The sequence below is a fragment of the Schistocerca serialis genome, chromosome 3 (genome assembly GCF_023864345.2).
Source record: "Schistocerca serialis cubense isolate TAMUIC-IGC-003099 chromosome 3, iqSchSeri2.2, whole genome shotgun sequence".
NCBI lineage: Eukaryota > Metazoa > Arthropoda > Insecta > Orthoptera > Acrididae > Schistocerca > Schistocerca serialis.
Window position 1 is genome coordinate 707698534 of NC_064640.1, and position 21144 is coordinate 707719677.

The window sequence follows — 21144 nt, forward strand, 5'->3', positions numbered from 1 at the left end:
AAGTTCTAGGGGACTAATGACCTCAGCAGTTGAGTCCCATAGTGCTCAGAGCCATTTGAACCATTTTGTAACTGTTAAAACCGTCTGCTATGTTAAACGGAGTGAATAGAAACAACAGGGACCAATAAAAACGAAACCTCCAAAAAACGTTTCTACGCTATGGTGTCGGAAGATAATATCAAAGATTTGTTTATGTAGGTTGGTAGTGAACCAATGAACAGCCAAATTACGAATTTGAAAGTCGGCGATACTGTCAGCCACCGTTTTGTTCACTCTATGACAAACATTAGACATGATGCTGAATTTGCTAATTTCGAACTTTTTCTGTAAGTAGCAGTCTAAATTGTGATATTTAATTAAGGTATATGGTAAGCAAATTTGCAATTCCTTTCATTAATCGAAAGTTCTGTTTTCAAGAAGACTGTAATCTGACTTGTGTTTCAACTAATTAAAATGTAGAGTTTAGTTTTTGTAATTTGTGGGGTAAATAGAAACAGTAATCGCCAGTGTTTTTTCAGAAGAAGGCCAAGAATATGACGTACGTGAAGAGCCACCTGGTACTGTTCTCAACCTCGGAGATTACTCTGTGATTAAAGTATGTGGAAAAAATAAGCAGTCATATAGGCTGTATGCATGAAAAAACTCTTCGTTAATGAAATCATTTTTAAACAAGATGCCAGTGACGTAAAAAACAAACCAAGTTCATTAATTTAGTGTTGTTCTGGTCTTCAGTCCAAAGACTGATCTGACCATCTCTCCTTACTACTCCATCCTGTGCAAGCCTCTTCATCTCCAAGTGACTACTGCACCCTACATCCCTCTGAATCTGCTTGCTGTAATCATCCCTTTGTCTCCCTCTACGATTTTTACCCCCCCCCCCCCCCCGCCCCCCCCCCCCCCCACGCATCCCTCCAGTACTAGATTTGTGATCCCTTGATGCCTCAGAATGTGTCCTACCAACCGATCCCTTCTTTTACTCAGATTGTACCACAAATTTCTCAGCTCTCCAATTCCATTCAGTACCTTCTCATTAGTTACGTGATCGAACAATCTAATCTTCAGCATTCTTCTGCAGCACCACATTTCAGAAACGTCTATTCTCTTCTTGTCTAAACTGTTTGTCACCCATGTTTCACTTCCATACATGGCTAAACTCCATACAAAAACTTTCAGAAAGAACTTCTTGACACTTAAATCTATACTCAATGGTAACACATTTCTCTTCTTCTAAAACGCTATCCTTGCCATAGCCAGTCTACGTTTTATGTTCTCTCTTCTTCGACCATCATCAGTTATTTTGCTTCCCAAATGGCAAAACTCGTCTACTATGTAAGTGTCTCATTTCCTAATCTAATTCTCTCAGTATCACCTGATTTAATTCGACTACTTTCCGTTATCCTCGTTTTGCCCTTGTTGATGTTCACTTTTTATTATCCTTTCAAGGCACTGTTCATTCCGTTCAACTGCTCTTCCAAGAGCTTCGTCTCTGACAGAATTACGACGTCATCAGCAAACCTCAAAGTTTTTATTTCTTCTCCATGGAGCTTCATTCCTACTCCAAATTTTCTTTTGTTTCCTTTACTGCTTGCTCAATATACAAGTTGAATAATATCGAGGACAGAATACTACCCTGCCTCACTCTTTTCTCAAACACTGCTTCCCCATCGTGCCCCTCGACTCTAATAACTGCCATCTGGTTTATGTAGAAATTTGAAATAGCTTTCGCTCCCTCTATTTTACCCCTGCCTCCTATTGAATTTGAAAGAAAGTGTTCCAGTCAACATTGTAAAAAACATTCTCTAAGTCTACAAATGCTGTAAGCATAGATATGTCTTTCCTTTACCTATCTTCTACGAAAAGTCGTAGGGTCAGTATTGCCTCGCAAGTTCCTATACTTTTCCGGAACCCAAACTGATCTTCCATGAGGTCTTCTTCTACCAGTTTTACCATTCTTCTGTAAAGTATTCGTATTAGTACTTTGCAGCTGTGACTTATTAATCTGATAGTTCGGTAATTTTCACACCTGTCAGCTCCTACTTTCCTTGGAATTGCGGTTATTACATTATTCTTGAAGTCCGAGAGTATTTCGCCTGTCTCATACATTCGGCTCACCAGATGGATGGGTTTTGTTATGGCAGGCTCTCCCAAGACTATCAATAGCTATAACTGAATTTTGTCTACTCCCGAGGCCTTGTTTCTACTTAAGTCTTACAGTGATCTGTCAAATTCTTTACGCAGTATCATATCTTCCTTCTCATCTTCCTCTACGTCCTCTTCCATTCCCATAATATTGCCAACAAGTACATTTCCCTTGCACAGACCCTCCATATAATCATTCCACCTTTCTGCTTTCCCTTCTTTGCGTAGGTCTGATTTCCCATCTGAGTTCTTGATATTCGGGCAGGTGGCTCTCTTTTCTCTGAAGGTCTCCTTAATTTCCTGTAGGGAGTATCTATCTTACTCTTAGTGATATTTACTTCTACATCTTTACATTTGTCGTCTAACCATTCGTGCTTAGCCATTTTGCACTTCCTGTCGATTTCATTTTTTAGACGTTTGTATTTCCGTTCGGCCACTTACATTTTCTCTTTTCATAGATTAAATTCAATACCTCTTGTGTTACCCAAGAATTTCTACTAGCCCTCGTATTTTTACCTACTTCACCCTCTGCTGCCTTCACTATTACATCTCTTAATGCTTAATGTTACTCACTCTTCCTCTACTGTATTCATTTCCCCTGTTCTTATCAATCGTTCCCTAACGCTCTCTCTGTAGCCCTCTGCCATCTCTTGTTCTTCCAGTTTATCCAGGCCCCAACTTCTTAAATTCATGCCTTTTTGCAGTTTCTTCAGTTTTAATCTGCAGTTCATAACCAATAAATTGTGGTCAGAGTCCACGTCTGCCCCTGGAAATGTCTTAAAATTTAAAATCTGTTTCCTAAATCTCTGTCTAACCAGTATATAATCGATGTGGAACTTTCCGGTGTCTGCAGGTCTCTTCCATGTATGCAACCTTCTTTCATGATTCTTAAAACAGTGTGGATGATTGGCTGATCTGGCCTTGTAACATCAACCAAAACGGCCCCCTTGTGCTGGTGCTGCGACCGGCTATGATTATATTACACTTTGTGCAAAATCTACCAGGCGGCTTCCTCTTTTTCCCCCAGTCCATATTCACCTACTACTTTTCCTTCTCCTCCTTTTCCGACTATCGAATTCCAGTCCCACATGACTATTAAATTTTTAGCTCCCTCAACTGTCTGAATAATTTTTTTTATTTCATCATACATTTCCTCAATCCACTCCTCTTCTGCGGAGCTAGTTGGCACATAAACTTGTACTATTGTGGTGGGTGTAGGTTTCATGTCTATCTTGGCTACAATAATGCGTTCACTATGCTGTTCATAGTACCTTATTCGCGTTCCTATTTTTTTAGTCATTATTAAACCTACTCCTGCATTACCCCTATTTCATTTTGTTTTTATAGCCCTGTATTCATCTGACCAGAAGTCCTATTCCTCTTGCCATCGAAATTCACTAATTGCCGATATATCTAAATTCAACCTATCCATTTCCCTTTTTAAATTTTCTAACCTACCGGCTCGATAAGGGATCTGACATTCCACTTTCCGATCCGTAGAACGCCAGTTTTGTTTCTCCTGTTAATGACGCGCTCCTGAGTAGTTCCCGCCCGGATATCAAAATAGGAGACTATTTTACCTCTCGAATATTTTACCCAAGAGAGTGCCATCATTGTTTAACCGTACAGTAGAACTGCATGTTCTCGGGAAAAATTACACCTGTAGTTTCCCCTTGCTTTCAGCCGTTCGCAGCTTCAGCACAGGAAGGCCGTTTTGGTTGATGTTACAAGGCCAGATCAGTCAATCATCCACACTGTTGCCCCTGCTGTGAGTGTGTGGGTTTTATTTTGTCAAGTTGCACAATGGATTGATCCAACAAGTACCCTTTGGTTCCTGCAAGATACAATTTCCACCTCACACTACTACAAAAGTCAGACAGACGCTCCTAATGTACCAACAAGAACTGCTTGAAAAACATTCAGCAACAAATATCTTCTGGAGTCGTTGGCTGTAAGGAAAAGACACAAAAATATTCTATAGTCTTACGTAACTAGTGGAATACTTTGGCACTGGAGTATTGCTAGTTAGTGTAAGAAAAACATTAAATGAACGAAAAATGTTATTTATTGCAAAAATTCTGAGAAATCAAGTGAAACTTTTTCTTATAAAATAAAAAATTTCCGGGCTCTTTTCGGAAGATTAGATTGCCTGTTATAGATAGGAATGCTATTATTTTACAAAGTATGGAAAGGTCCTTTTCTCCTTTTTCTGTCAGAATGTTATTTACTCGGTAGAATGGCTGAGAGCTGCACCTACACAACTTGAACAAATTTTCTAGGTACGATCAAGGCTGTCACGTGAGAAATGTAATGGAGTGTATTGTTAAGGAGAACGGATGGGGCTCACTTACACTGTAGCACACAATACCTGAGCTGAGACGAATGCTGCCTGCGTCGCTCGCTGCTGACAAATAACACAACTATCTCTTTCTATCTGGATTGACCTTCGCCAATCAAACTCTTCCTATGACTTGATGAAGTCAAGAACTCTTATCCGCCCCTATTCTTACTATTGGCGTGGTGAACCGGTCAGATAACCAGTCCATCGCGATGACACTCAATATTCGCTCGCAGGTGTTTAACTAGTGCTCTGTGTTCACACCGCACAATAAATGTGGTGGTCAACACAGTGAACAACACTTAATCGCGAGCGACTCAATATAGAGTATCACTCCGATTCGCTAACGATAGAGGTGCTCTCCCAGTGAAGTACTGAGGAGAGACTTTGTTCCTCACTCTTTGCGTACACATATGAGCGAACGCGCTCTCGTTACACGTTCCCGCTCCAAGAGCGACAACGGAATTGCCCCTTTTTCTGTAAAAATTGCAAGGGTATATCATTCGCTGACTTCCCTCACTCCTCTGGCTCTTGGCGTCAGAAATATTCCGCCAATCAGCGTTGCTCTTTTAAGCGGGAGAATGACATTTCGTTTAAGTAGACCAATGTGGAAATATGTAGCATCTCTGTTAGGCGTATACTGTCCTCCTGTGAGAACTCCATAACTATGCAGTCAGTCCATCAAAAAATGTGTCTTCTGGGCGCTCCCACACAATGTAGTGGAATTTGATTTTAAGTCGAACACAGGGGTCGTTGTCCCTTCGCTGTGGCAAAAGCTGTCCCCTCTCTGGGCAGTCGCTCCAGCTGAAGTAGGTGTGTGTTGACTGACCCCTCTGAAGGGACGGGCCTCCCAGAGGGCTGATTGCCTCTTTAGAAAGAAAATTCCTGTGGCCGTCATGTTGTGTAGCCAGCCTCGACTTTTTCAACTGCGGTGCACACTTGCAATTGACTCATTAGATTTGCATATCACTTACATGAATTCATACAAAATTGACTCTACCTTATCGTGTTTGGGTTCGAATGAAGCATCTTGATGTGCAGAATACGATTGTGAGGACGGAATATGTAAGAAGTGAAGGTCAGGAGACCACACCACCTTACACAGCAATTACTAAAAAGGCTGCTGCCTCGCCTCAGGAACCTTGCATTTGTCTGGCCTGTCAACAGTTAGCCCTCTAGTGTGCTTGCACCTGCGGTATGGCTCTCTGTATCGCTGAGGTGCGCAAGCCTCCACACCAATGTCAAAGTCCATGGTTCTTGGGGGAGAATTTAGTGTTAAAATAAAGTAATTAACAATATAACAATTTTTTGAAAGAAAAATTAGGAAGTGCAATTCATGCAATATTTTTAGTTTTTTGAACCAGATAAATGTTGTTTGATATTCTCTTAGATCCAAAACAGATTTTTGCATTTCTTCACAAAGAGCAGTAAACAGAAAAAATAAAAGATTAACACTGCTGTTTCCATTGACCCTTCTCTGCTGCTTAAATAGAAACATCGAGTTTTATTTTATTTTTAATAAAGGCATGTGCTATGTTCCAAATATAATTATAAGTTTTATGTCAGGATCAAGACCAACAATCCCATATAATTGTGATTTCCATATTTCTTTTTGGGATTATCAATTTTTTCTTTTAAAGCTGAAAACTGTTTCTAATCACCCCATTTTATGCTACCGTACATGTGGCCAAATCCGACTGGCTGGATAACGCTGTTATTAAATTCCTTCTGTGCACACCAATTTGTCTCCTAAAACTCCTGCTCACGGATTCTTGTTTAACTAAAAGTTAAGTTCACATAAATAGGGCAAAACCAGAACGACGCATAAATGTGACGATTAGAGACAACACTCTTGGCATCACATTGGGATAACATGAAAAAGTCGAATATTCGTATACCAACAATTAATAAACATTTCGAGCTCAAAGCTATTTCATTGTTTCCTTAAGCATTCCTGTGTTGAAATAACCCCTACACCTTGAACAAACGCCAAATAATATTTCTGTGTTCATGTAAGTGTATTGTGTTCGAAGACATTGAGTTCACTACGCCCATGAAATATTAAGATTCTTCACGTGGGCCAGGAAAACGATCATGTTCGACAATTTTCCTGTGTGCAGTAAGTGTTCCCATCTCTCGCCATATGGGGGTACATAATGCACCCAGGAATATTCTTGAACATGATCAGTTTGGCGGTCCAGGTAATGTGGAATGGGGGGAGGCATGATGTTGCATTGGCGTTCTGTCCTCCCAAATTTCCGGACACAGTGCACTCACCGGCAACGTTATTGTGATAGTGGACTCCTTCCTGAAATCATTTCTATGAATGACGATGCCCTCTTGGAACGAAAGGATATTCGGCGAACAGACTGCCCTGACTGTTCCCCCTACTTACGAGGTGCATTCAAGTTCTAAGGCCTCCGATTTTTTTTTCTAATTAACTACTCACCCGAAATCGATGAAACTGGCGTTACTTCTCGACGTAATCGCCCTGCAGACGTACACATTTTTCACAACGCTGACGCCATGATTCCATGGCAGCGGCGAAGGCTTCTTTAGGAGTCTGTTTTGACCACTGGAAAATCGCTGAGGCAATAGCAGCACGGCTGGTGAATGTGCGGCCACGGAGAGTGTCTTTAATTGTTGGAAAAAGCCAAAAGTCACTAGGAGCCAGGTCAGGTGAGTAGGGAGCATGAGGAATCACTTCAAAGTTGGTATCACGAAGAAACTGTTGCGTAACGTTAGCTCGATGTGCGGGTACGTTGTCTTGGTGAAACAGCACACGCGCAACCCTTCCCGGACGTTTTTGTTGCAGTGCAGGAAGGAATTTGTTCTTCAAAACATTTTCGTAGGATGCACCTGTTACCGTAGTGCCCTTTGGAAAGCAATGGGTAAGGATTACGCCCTCGCTGTCTCAGAACATGGACACCTTCATTTTTTCAGCACTGGCGGTTACTCGAAATTTTTTTGGTGGCGGTGAATCTGTGTGCTTCCATTGAGCTGACTGGCGCTTCGTTTCTGGATTGAAAAATTGCATCCACGTCTCATCCACTGTGACAACCGACGAAAAGAAAGTCCCATTCATGCTGTCGTTGCGGGTCAACATTGCTTGGCAACATGCCACACGGGCAGCCATGTAGTCGTCCGTCAGCATTCGTGGCACCCACCTGGATGACACTTTTCGCATTTTCAGGTCGTCATGCAGGATTGTGTGCACAGAACCCACAGAAATGCCAACTCTGGAGGCGATCTGTTCAACAGTCATTCGGCGATCCCCCAAAACAATTCTCTCCACTTTCTCGATCATGTCGTCAGACCGGCTTGTGCGAGCCCGAGGTTGTTTCGGTTTGTTGTCACACGATGTTCTGCCTTCATTAAACTGTCGCACCCACGAACGCACTTTCGACACATCCATAACCCCATCACCACATGTCTGCTTCAACTGTCGATGAATCTCAATTGGTTTCACACCACGCAAATTCAGAAAACGAATGATTGCACGCTGCTCAAGTAAGGAAAACGTCGCCATTTTAAGTATTTAAAACAGTTCTCATTCTCGCCGCTGGTGGTAAAATTCCATCTGCCGTATGGTGCTTCCATCTCTGGGACGTATTGACAATGAACGCGGCCTCATTTTAAAACAATGCGCATGTTTCTATCTCTTTCCAGTCCGGAGAAAAAAAATCGGAGGCCTTAGAACTTGAATGCACCTCGTAAATCCTATCGAGCAAGTGTGTGTTGAATTGGAGATACGCGTTGCAGCACGTCCGCAAGCACCAACGATCACCCGGTGCGATAGTGCATGAATGGAACGCACTACCGCAAGAACTTACATGGTAGCCGGCATGGGAGCACGTCGCAGAGCATGCACTGACGTCCATGGTGATCACACACTCCATTAAGAAACGTGTCCCGCCTTTTGTAACGTCCTGGGGATCATGATAAATCGCGGTGTCTTCTGTGTAATTGTGGTCTTTGAATAAAATTGTCATCTCTGTTCATCTCATTGCGTATTTCTTTCAGTTACCCTCTGTATTATACTGTAGCAGTCCTTTCTATGTGTGGTCCAAGTTTCATCGAGTTATGGTACTTGGCGGCGACACATCGTGCGAAAGCTCCTTTTGTCCCTACGTTTCGCACATCAGTGTATATTAAGGCAGGTAACAAACTCGCAGAGGTGGGAAAATTAACACGTGAGATCACCTTTTGCGTTACTTCGACGAGTGCAACAGGAAAGAAGAAAATGATTCAACAGCCAGTGAGTAATACCCATCCTCAGAACCACTACGTTCCAGCATTTGCTGTTTAGTTGTAGGAGCAATTGGATCGCGAAAACTGTTAAGAACGTCAAAACTATTCGAAAGCAGGTCGCTGAATTACGTCATAATGAAGTACTTGAATTAATAGGGCTTCCTGATGGAAAAGATCAGTATGTAGGACACTACAGGAAGATCAGGTTTGGGTTCTATCTAACAACAATGGAACAAAAAAGAAAATATTGAAATAATCCTTTTAGAAAAGCGCTTACCAACTTTGACGTAATACACGCACTCTGGCAGGTTTCAAATTCGTGTAGGACCAGTGCGCGAACCTGAGAACTTCACCTTTTCAAGGGAAAGTGCTCTACCGACTGTGCTACTTAAGCACAGATCACTTAAATTACTTTTTTTTTTTAATTCTGGGCTTCAGTCCAATATGAATTCGATTTCCAATGACTGCAGCATATTCCATGCAATAAACATAAAACAGTTGAAGGTATACTGAATTCGACTAACTACCCAGAACAGAACTATTCAATAGATTATATCATGAAGAATAGTGTGTAAAGGTGTACAGCGTAATGGAATTTTCAATCCGTATTTTGCGGAGACAGAGGACTTATTGCTGTAAATCCACTCATGAGTCGTACCGATCGTCAGAAGTGCCCCTTACATTTAATCATTTAATAGATTGTTCGATTCAGGGTGAAGACACACTCGATCCGTCGCCAATGACATGAGAATCAAAACGTAAACGAAGACATCGTTACCAAGGAATGTGGTGAAATAATGTTAGGTTATTCATAATTCACTTACAGAAATGACACCTTCACCCAACTAGGTGACAAGATGTTGAAATAAACGATGAATTATTTTTTGATATGAGTCAATTTTATTTACAGTATTTTGACATATCTATAACATGTCACACATGATTGCACATGCAATTTCAGATCATCCAAAGTGCCAGTTATTTTCACTCAAAGCTGATGTTGACCTTACTATCGACCTGCTCACAATAAGTCATGATAACTACTCCATTATTCAGACACCTTGTCATCTTTATTGATAAATGCGAGCCGCGACGATGGGAAGGCCGGCCGGGGTGGCCGAGCGGTTCTAGGCGCTACAGTCTGGAACCGCGCGACTGCTACGATCGCAGGTTCGAATCCTGCCTCGGGCATGGACGTGTGTGATGTCCTTAGGTTAGTTAGGTTTAAGTAGTTCTAAGTGCTAGGGGACTGATGACCTTAGAAGTTAAGTCCCATAGTGCTCAGAGCCATTTGAACCATTTTTGAACAATGGGAAGACTGACATGCCAGTCTCGAAGTAAGTCACCGTATCAGGTCCAAACGCACTGCGACGATTTGCTTCAAACTGCTCTCCCTCTGAGTGGGTTTTGTTTACTCCACGCTCAGTTGTTTCAGTTTCTCTTAAATCATATAGAATGGGGTGATTTATATAAAAAATGTTATTAGTGTCACTATCGTTATTACTTACAACTTGTAGCAGTAGATATTCGTGTAGTAAGTGCTGGCGGATGACATCACTCGATGCGGTTTTCCTTCTCAGTGTTGGCTCAAGCCTTAAAAGTGCAGCTGCAGTGCTTTATTAACGTTCGCAGAACCCAGACAGCTTGCGTCAGCAGGTACATTCCCAGAAAATGACATTTCTGCACGCATACAAACACAGAGGGCACGTGTACTCATCAGGCGGTTCGCGCTATTTCTCGGTCACAGCCGCATCTGGAAGCCAAATTAATTTCTGCCTAGACCCTCGACTCAGTTCGTTTTTCGTAGCAGCTGTGTGCGCACTTAGGAAAGCGGATGTATTAATGAAGGTGAGCGAGACGTCTCTCTTGCTTTGGTAGATTGAGTTACTCAAGGCTACAGATTCTCTTTTAGGAATATGTACACCATTCTCTTTTATTGCCAGAAATTCCGCTTCATGGAAAATAAGTTTGTTCTGGACGAAGCCGTTTTTCAGATGCGGCGCTGGCAGTAACGCAGTTGCTTCCGGCGAGTTCATTCTCAATTACATGATGTCCTATTATCAGCTAAACATAACTCCAGCGATGTGGTTTAAGGGAAAGAATCCCCACTGCAGTAGTGACTCAGCGCGTGTGGTATTGGAGACAGTATTGAATGGTTTGCGACGGATTATACCGTATGACTAGCTTGTGTGAAATGGCTCAAGGACCTATTTTCAGCGTAAGACATCTACAGCATGTTCATAGATATAAGCAAGTAAGTATTAAGTTAAATGTGAAGTACTTTTTGAGTCGTTGCGCGTTTGTCACTTGGAAGATTTCCGATTGGACATCAGTGAGTATAGTTCTCCCTATGTGTGTGTGTGTGTCTGTGTGTGTGAACGTGTTGCAATGTTTTATTTTTATAATAAAATTGGTGTCAGCAGTGTTCTATTCTTGTAATACTACGTAAGGAAATATCTCACTGTTGTTATCTCATTTTGTTTTCTCAGCTGACTTCGCTGATTAGTGTCCTCATTGTGGTCAGTATGCTAGCTAAAATCCCTGAAGAGCTGCACTGCTCACGACACACGATTTATCCGAGAGAAGTACTACTTATAAAATGAATTCACAACGTTCATCGAGCTGATTTAGTTGACATGATTGCATGTTCCAAACACTATTGTATATATAAATATTTATCACTAGCAGTTGATGTATACTCCAAATACACCTTGGTCGCCGCTCAAAAGAATAAAGCTAGTATTGAGGCTGCAGATAAACTTACAAAAGTGTACAGAAGAAGTAATCAGATACTTAACAATTGGAAAACCATCTTACGTAAGGAATAAAAAAAGCACGTCTGAAGAAAATTATGTAAAAGCCGAAAATTAGTACTAGACATAATTTTCTATAGCGATGGCTTCTTTTGTATAGCATTTAAACAGAAGTGTTGATGGTGTGATGTTTCACAGCACAAGGTTCCTTGAAAAGGACTGATATGGTGTGAGATCTACTAGGTTAGTATAGTCAAAAAAATTATAAAAAGTTAATATGAGCCCTGATGATGTGAAGGATAATGGTCTTTTGTCTGATGCGTACAATAAGATCAAGTTAACGGATACACACACAAACAGAGTGTCCGCAATTTTTTTAGAATTTATAAACGAGACAATTTCCACAAAGTGCTTCGCCTCAAAGAGGCCTATCGAAATATTAAAAATTTGCGCAGTGCCAGGAACAAACCCAGGAACACATCCGATGGAAGATTACATACCGTTACCTGCAGCGGGAAGTTTCTACATCGCCGAGCTACAGAAAACCATGTATATCCATCCACATTTCACATTGAAAAATTCAAACAAAGAAAAGGAAACAAAACAGCTGTGAAAGTGTTGGGCATTGACAGAATGGATTTCTTTGTTAGAGAGTGCATTGCACAGCAATAATGATTCCACTTGTGCACGTGTACGAGTGCAAAATACGTTTCCTCTTCCAGCCTGTGTGCCAAACAATGTCTTGGAAAGTAATCAGTCCTCAAGAACATGCGCAGCAAGTGGAATGCATTACTCAATTGAATAGCTTCTTTCTAAAAGGGGACGACCCACGATTGACAAGTTATTCAAAAGAAAGAAAAAGCATTTTGCATCGTTAGTTTGATAATTTAATGGCGGGTTTCTTTCTGCCGTGTGGCACAATTGATTTTTTGGGGATGTATAAAGCTAATATTACCTTGTTTGAAAAATATTTGTAGCTGCTATAGTAGGGAGATAACGGCAGCGGTGCTATTTTGATATCAAATTGATATGAAAATTAATTAAATTGATCAATTAATCCTCCCCCCCCCCCCGCACCCCCGACCATGTCCACCCCGCCACGACCACGACCATCCCTGCCCCCACACAAGCCCACCCCCAGCGCCGGATTATGTCATGTATTTTTCTCAACCTGTATGTGGGCCACAACCCCCTCCCCTCTGTCCACCCTCCCCCTCCACCACCCACCCTATTGGCAGGAATTTCGAATTTTGGCGAGGATTTCGAATTTTCGTGGGAATTTCTTTGTCCCAGGGCTGTCCCACCCCACACCCTCCCAGAGACTGGCGGGAAATTAAAATTTGCGGTACCCTTTCTGGGACTTCAACCCTTGTCCTCTTGGATGGAAAGTCTAAGTGCACCCCCTGCCCTCCCGCCCCCCCCCCCCCCCCAAACACAATTATACTACCAGAGACGCTGGGAATTGATAGTCCGCACCCCTCCTTCCATCCACCTAAGTGGAGGATACAGGCTTTTTCACACGGCCAGTTACTCTGCTAAACACCTAGCTTCATGTGTTGGCCACTGTCTGCACTGGGATTTCCACCCTCTGCAGCCTTCCTGGCCCGCACTGCCACCCCTATGCAGCCACTGGCCTCAGTATGCCTTCGGCCATCCTCCACGTATGCGGCATGCCTTGAGGCGATGGTCTTAATCAATCAAAAAGGAAAATGTAACAGCACAACCACGCCCCTCCAGAGGACGCATCAGATGGCTTTTTCAAAGTCGGCTGCTTACGAAGCAGGAAGCCTTCCGCCTAAGTGACCAATGCGCTCCAGCGAGCACGCTGCTGGGCAGTCAGCATTATTGACGCCGACAAAAGCTATAACTACAATAGAGCACGATGCCAACATCCCTCAGAACAGATCCGTAATAAATGAGGGCTGTCGTGACTGCGGATTGTTTGTCTAAAGGGAGAGCTGCAACCTCTTAGGGGACTCGGGAATGCCATTCCGAGCACCGGACTGCAACATTTGAATTTAACATCATCTGTGACTCCTATAATAAAGCAATAATTAAAAAAGGAAAACACAATCGCGACAATAATAAATGTCCTCTTTCCACGAGAATAGGCACTGTCCATTTTGTTTTAGTTTTATGAGCAAAATCGGTATAGTTTTTACATTCTACTGCGGTATAGAATTCGCATCTCATTATTTTGTGACATCCAACGAACTACACCGCCACCTATCCCAAATGATCAGCAGAGACATGTCAACCCTGTGTAAAATCAGGAAAAAAAACTTCGACTATTTTGTTGTGAAAATTAACCCCTACCGCAGAATTTCCTCGTAATCTCGAAACCATCATCGGAGTGAAGAAAAAGCGAGAATTTAAACTCCAAGCAATTTCTTTCAGCTTGATGAACAAATTACATCACCTGAGAGCGTCTCCCGCGTTCAGTGTCTGCAAATAGTCATCCACGTGTTTATTACATACATTTCAGACGATCTTTCAGGCCATTGGCTCACATGTTGGAATAGAACACATTCATTTTATGTTCAACAACAACAAGCTATAATTCAAGAGGATGTAGCTGTTTTGTACATTGTGTTAGGTCCCGTTTTACCAATGTGATGACATATCATACAAGCATTTGCGAAACATATCGCAGAGCCTGTCTCGTCCTGTGTAGCTGGTAGATTGAAATTTCGTTAAAAGATATTACCACAAGGAAAAAAAAAAGAAACGCCTGTCAAGAATCATTCCGTGGTGCCTGGAGGAAGGCCTGGTGAGATCAGTGGCCACAGAGGGGTGGCAGTGGGGGCGCAGAAAAACGGAAGAGGGCAGAAAGCCTAGAGCGGACAGCAACCGGCACGTGCCGCGAGGCGTTGCAGAGCAGCTGATCATTGGAGAAAGCCTGTGTCCTCCCCGAAGGTGGATGGAGGGCGGATGGGGAGGTGAGAGGGCCTCAGTTTTTGGCAGTTTGTGATTGTACGTCGAGCAGAACGCACGTTCAACTACCACCCACTCTGCAGTCTTTTAAGACTACTATTTTCCTCAGTACATGTGTTGCATTATGACCCGTTCATTATGAGTGCTGTTTTTTTCATGACAGTTCCGAAGTGTAATTAGAATTATAATGCATGTTTTCCATCAGTTTCGTTAGTGTGTATTGGCTTCGGTTACCTGGGCTGCAGGGTGGTTTATGAGCAGTCATCTGTAGTGAACTCTGATGTCAAACAATAACAGATACTGTATGCCTACAGGTAATACACTTTTCATACTCCTCTCTGTCGAACACCATCATCTCGACAGTTGAACATACCGGGAGATCAAAAAGTCATTATAAATTTGAAAACTTAATAAACCACGGAATAATATAGATAGGGAGGTAAAAACTGACACATATGCTTGGAATGACATGGGGTTTTATTAGAACCACCCCATATTGCTAGATACGTGAAAGATCTCTTGCGCGCGTCGTTTGGTGATGATCGTGTGTTCAGCCACCACTTTCGTCATGCTTGGCCTCTCAGGTCCCCAGACCTCAGTCCGTGTGATTATTGCCTTGGGATTACGTGAAGTCGCAAGTGTATCGTGATCGACCGACATCTCTAGGGAGGCTGTAAGACAACATCCGACGCCAGTGCGTCACCATAACTCCAGACATGCTTTACAGTGCTGTTCACAACGTTATTCCTCGACTACAGCTACTGTTTAGGAACGATGGTGGACATATTGAGCATTTCCTATAAAGAATATTATCTTCGCTTTGTCTTACTTTGTTACGCTTATTATTGCTATTCTGATCAGATGAAGCGCTATCTGTCGGACATTTTTTGAACTTTTGTATTTTTTTGGTTCCAATAAAACTATGTCATTCCATGCATGTGTGTCAATTTGTACCTCTCTATCTACATTATTCCGTGATTTATTCAGTCTCCAAATTCATACTGACCTTTTGATCACCCGGTATTTCCAGCTAAAAAGAATGAAGATAGTACGTTACACCCCTGCCTTTTTCCAGCCAGCTTGTAGGTGAAGGGTAGAGTTTGAGTGTGTCTGTCACTAGTTACAGCGAATTTTTTTCTCAGCTGGAGAACACCAGTTGTATGGTATTATCAGGTTTTGAGTTGTATTGCCATTTTAGGCCATCCTTGTGTAGTGCCATGCATATAGTTGTTTAATGATTAATTATGTAATTAGGAGCTATCTTTACTTCATTTTTCCAACCAAAATAAACAAAGTTAACTAACCTAAGCTTCCTCTCCTGCATCTGGACAGTTTCTATGTGTTGGGGGGTGCACTTGGGCTTTCATTCCAGTAGAATGATGGTTCGAATCCCGGAAATGGCATCGGCATTTTTAATTCCGCGTCAATTCAAAGCGCCTCTGGTGGTATCATTGTGTTAGAGAGGGTGCACTTGGGCTTTGCGTCCAGGAGGACAAGGGTTTGAACCCTGGAAAGGGTACCGTGAATTTTAATTTCTCGCCAGATCCTGGGTGGGTGTGGGGTGGGACGTCAGTACAGCCCTGGGACAAAGAAATTCCCACCAAATTTCGAAATTCCCGTGAAAATTCGAAATTCCTGCCGAAGTTCGAAATTCTTGCCAGTAGGGTGGTTGGATAAGGGGGAGGGTGGAGAGGGGGAGGAGTGGGTTGTGGCCCATGTGCAGGCTGAGAAAAACACGTTATCTGGGGACGGGGGTGGGCATGGTCGGGGGTGGGGGTGGACGTGGTCGGGGGCCAGGGGGGCGAATTAATTGATAAAAAAAATGGTTCAAATGGTTCTGAGCACTATGAGACTTAACATCTGAGGTTATCAGTCCCCTAGAACTTAGAACTACTTGAACTTAACTAACCTAAGGACATCAGACACATCCATGACCGAGGCAGGATTCGAACCTGCGACCGTTGCGGTCGCGTGGTTCCAGACTGAAGCGCCTAGAACCGCTCGGCCACAGCGGCCAGCTTAGTTGATCAATTTAATTAATTTGTATATCAGTTTGATATCAAAATAGCACCGATGCCGCCATCTCCCTACCACTGCTGCTATAACAGTTTCGACACCTGAGTTCTGCCCTTATGGCAATAATGAGGAAGCAGCTGTATTTTAAGGAGTTTTTTTCAAACACATGAAACTAATCACTTATAATTAATGAATGACAGTATTCCGATATTCGAAGTGCAATAAATGTAATATGAAGTAAATATGTCTGTCTTGAGTACACCGTTATATAGGAAAATGCGTGTAACTGTACTAAATCATGTTATGAAGTACACTTAAATGATAACCAAATAACCTGTTTCTCAAAGCTTTTGAACTTAAGACCACCTAATACAATAATATGAACAATATAACACTTAAGTGTTCACAAAAAGTCCCTGAGTTCCTACATAATGAACATAAGACGTAATACAAAACATGACTGCCGCTTGTTTACAAAATTGTCTTACGTTTAAACAAAAACTGATACAAAACATATTGAAAAAGATGACTGGTTGTTGTTACTTTTCAGTCAGCACCCCTTTTCTTGTTTATGGCAAGTTTCCCGTCATATGTTTCTGTCTGAGGAAGCCATATGTTCTTATTGGGAAAGTATGTCCTAGTTTTCAAAAATGAAAGAGTATGTACTTATAGTTCTCTAGTTTCTATTCTCTGAACTGCACTCCTACCGCGAGAACTGCTGGGGAGAAAATAATACCTTGCTCCTTTGTCGTGCCTTTTCACCTGTTATGATGAACTTTTATGTAAAGGGATCCACCGTGATTTAAAATCCACTAATACGCTTGTTTTTGCTGCATTAACCTGAAAGCGACAAAGGCGGCTGGCTGGCTTCAGTGATAAGTGTCACATAGTGATTTGCAGTAAGAACTCGATCGCACATTCGCAACTTCCTTTTCACGACAGCAAAGTGAGAGGCAGTTAGTGGTTGATTCTGTCAGATTTACCACTGTCTGTTAAGATCAATAACGCTCTAATAAACGTATGATTGCGATTTTGGCGTCCGCATGCACTGCCGAACAAGTGGAGTTTTGTTATATTTTCAGGGACACAGTTCTCAGTGTAATGGTACAGAAGTGGCACACTTTATCAGGACTTTTCTTATCTTGGGCCTCATGATAACAGTCAAATATACGTCATTGGTTTTTATGCTGTTTATCTCGAAGTTAAAAACTACAACTGCTTGAGATAAAATTTTCTTGCATTGGCAAATTTAGAAGTGGGGAGTTCTGCATATAGTCAAATGACAGAGCCAAACAGTCATCATTGTCTTTTCAAATTTTGACACATTTCTCGTTGCAGTATAGAACTCACAAACCTTTTGGTTACACATAAAACAGGGTGTTTCAACTTGAATGTACGGGTTTTAAGACTTCGTAGCTTTTATTACATCGAAATTACAGTTACGATGGGCTTTCAGTTAGTAGTGCAACACACTTTTTTCTCTAAGCAGGTTGGTTTTAGTGATGATTTCAATACACCATATTGTTCCGTATAATTTTCGCTACAAAATCCTTTTTTCCTACATAACCTCCATTCAATGCGACGGCCATAGGCCACCTTATGGGAGAACCTGTATGGCAGCATGCTACATCTCTACTGGGCGACGTCGGAGCCAACGTCCTCCAGCATCAGTAACTCCCCCCTTCCCCTCCCCCCCCCCCCGCCCTCTCCCCTCGCATGATACACGTGAAACTTCCCCTTTGAACAATTCTACAGGACTGTGCTTAACCTGACACACAATATTTTTAGCGCAACGCAATCTGACTTTCAAAATTCCCTACTAAAGAATGGCCCTGACAAACATTAAACTATACCTTTCACAAATCACTTACCTCACAAAAATCTTCGCTGCTCAAGCTACTGCAGTACAGCGAGCGCCACTACTGCCAGCTAAATAAAAGATTCAAACTACTGAAGGCACTAACTACTGATAGGGATAGTTAGCAAATGAAAGATATTAATAGAGAACAAACAATGTATTTACCTTGATATCATCATATATAAATATATCAGTTCATGAAAAATTACAAAACTCCGCCATCTCTCTCCCCACATCCACCACTGCTGGCGGCTCACCTCCAACTGCGCAACGCTACGCGCTGTTCACATCCAGCTGCCGCTGCCCAACACTACAATGGCAGACAACAATGCAAACTAGCGACAGACTGCACACAGCACAGCCAGTGATTTCATTTTGAGCGCTACGTAACGTTGCCAAAACGAAAACATAAACAGCCTACTTACATAGCCCCCATGCTCCCCACAAAAATTTTTTACAAATGGTGTTGGGCACTGGCCAATACAGATTTGACAAAAATTTTTCATAATTACAATAACAAAGAAATCAAATGCACACACTTATTGATACAATGTTGGTCAAAAGCTAAAATTTTCTCACAGTCCATAAAGACAGTCCAGATTGTTCATCACAGTAAAAATGCAGAGTTTTTCTCAAAGTCTGAGCAGTAAAAGAAAATGCACACAGAAGTAATGGATTTCCATGCAGTCTTGAAGAAGTAGTGTTGTCCTGCCAACGGAAAGACAGTGCTGACTCTTGACATGCATACAGGTAATGGGCCACAACAGAGCAAACCCACAGCAGAGTCAGTCGAAATTTTGAAGAGTATTGGTAGGTAGGTCACCACAGAGCAGACCCACTGAAGTCCTGGTAGAGATTACGGTATTGGTGGCCCATGAAAGGTGCAGACCCACTGCAGTCCTTGTAGAAATAATGGTAGTGATGGATCATCAAAGATGTAGACCCACTGTAGTCCTTGTAGAGATAGCCAGCAGCCATCTGTTGCGACTGTGCAGGTGCACAATCACCATCGAAGATTCTTGCGGAGAATATAGCAAGTCCATAACCACCACTTGTGCACTCACAAAGTTTTTGGAATTGTCCTTAGAACCAGCAATGCTGTTATCCAGTCCCTTGCTGAATCATTAACACACGTGCAAACACTATCAGTCCCTACTTCTCACATATTGTCCATGTACTACGACCAACAGAAACGTGTGCAGTGAAATGTAACTTACAAGTTAATAATAAGATGAACTGGTGACAATTACAATTTTATAAATTTACAACATGAAAATACAATTACAAAGGTACAAAATACATCATTAAAAACATAATAATACAGAGAACATTTGTAGTACAGGCTTTACAAAAGAATAGAAATAAACATATACATCAGTGTTACAAAAATAGTGACATAAGTACATACATAAAATAATGAGAATAGTTTTCGAAACATTAATTTCACACATGAACATTGAAACAGAACAGAATTGTAAACAACTTTACAAAGAAAATAACATATTATTAATGCAACTTATATTTGAGGATAACAGTATTCCTCCTCATAGTGAATATAGCTTAGTATTAGAAGAGAAAAAAATTCTATGAAACAGTACACAGAGACAGGAAGAAAACAAATACTCAAGGGTACACAAACACATAGTGGGATAACACCAATAGGAAAGGACAGGGTTCGTTGTCAGTGTAACATGTGGTACTGCAGTCCAACCCAAAACTTCATATATCTTTCCTCTTATTTCATCCTTTGTTTCCACCAAAAAAATTCGATCTAAGCATGCTTTCTGTATTTATATGTTCACACATTTCTTACCTCATTTTTATTTTCCATTATCTTACCTCATCATTTATTTCCGAGAAAATCCTACCTATACCTGCTTTCTGTACGTTTTTCGTATAGATTCTCAATGCATTTCTTCCAATTCATCGCAACTCATTCTCTTCTATAGTCTACCCCCTCTTAAGCTAACTTAAATCTACTGAGCTCAGATATTAAACTAAGGGACGAGGCAATGCAGCAGCACAAAACAAGTTATCACAAACAGCAATGACAAAAAAAATGCCAATTTGCAAAGCAAGCAGCAGCAAATCTAAATTAACAGATAAAATGCAAAATTACAACTAATATGAGCCAATGTGCAGCAACATGAAAAATCAATGAGTAGTAAAATTGGCTTAGCAGAGTAACACAAATTAAAGTTCAGTAGCACTATGCCTGGCAAACAGCAGCTTATATCGAAACATGACATAGCTCAAGCAGAAAAAATAGTACACTAAAGATAACAATGCAGATAAGGGAAATGTATAATCACATCTTAATGTCTAAGTAATTAAAGTGGTGCACCACAAATTATTCTACAAAAGAAATTACCAAGTACTTGAAAAGAAAATTATAGATGCAGTTACTAGTTCCTTCTTATTGTTCTTTCCTTTCCAAGTGCTCCTTTTTTAAAGAATGTGGATCATAAAATAATTATTTAATAGATCTGTTGACAGAAAGTGTTCACATTAGCAAATGCATTTCATTTTATAAAAGCAATGCTGCAACACAGCTGGAAACCAGATATCAAATCAAATAAGCAACTATGAAAAGCAAAGCATAAAAATATCATTCAGTAGTCATGTGACATTTCATAAGTTAGTAGACATTCTCTCAACTCTCGTAGAAAGACGCTTGTCGTAATCAGGTGTGCAGATGTAAAAATATTTCCGAGGATAATGGCCTCCCCTTTTTTTTTGTTCTACCTGTGTCGCTGAAAAGGGCTCGCAATAATGGCTTTTTCTCCAGGCGTCTGACAGCTGGGTGCCCGCGACGCATTACGTGCAGGTGGTCACTTAACTTTCTTACGGAAATA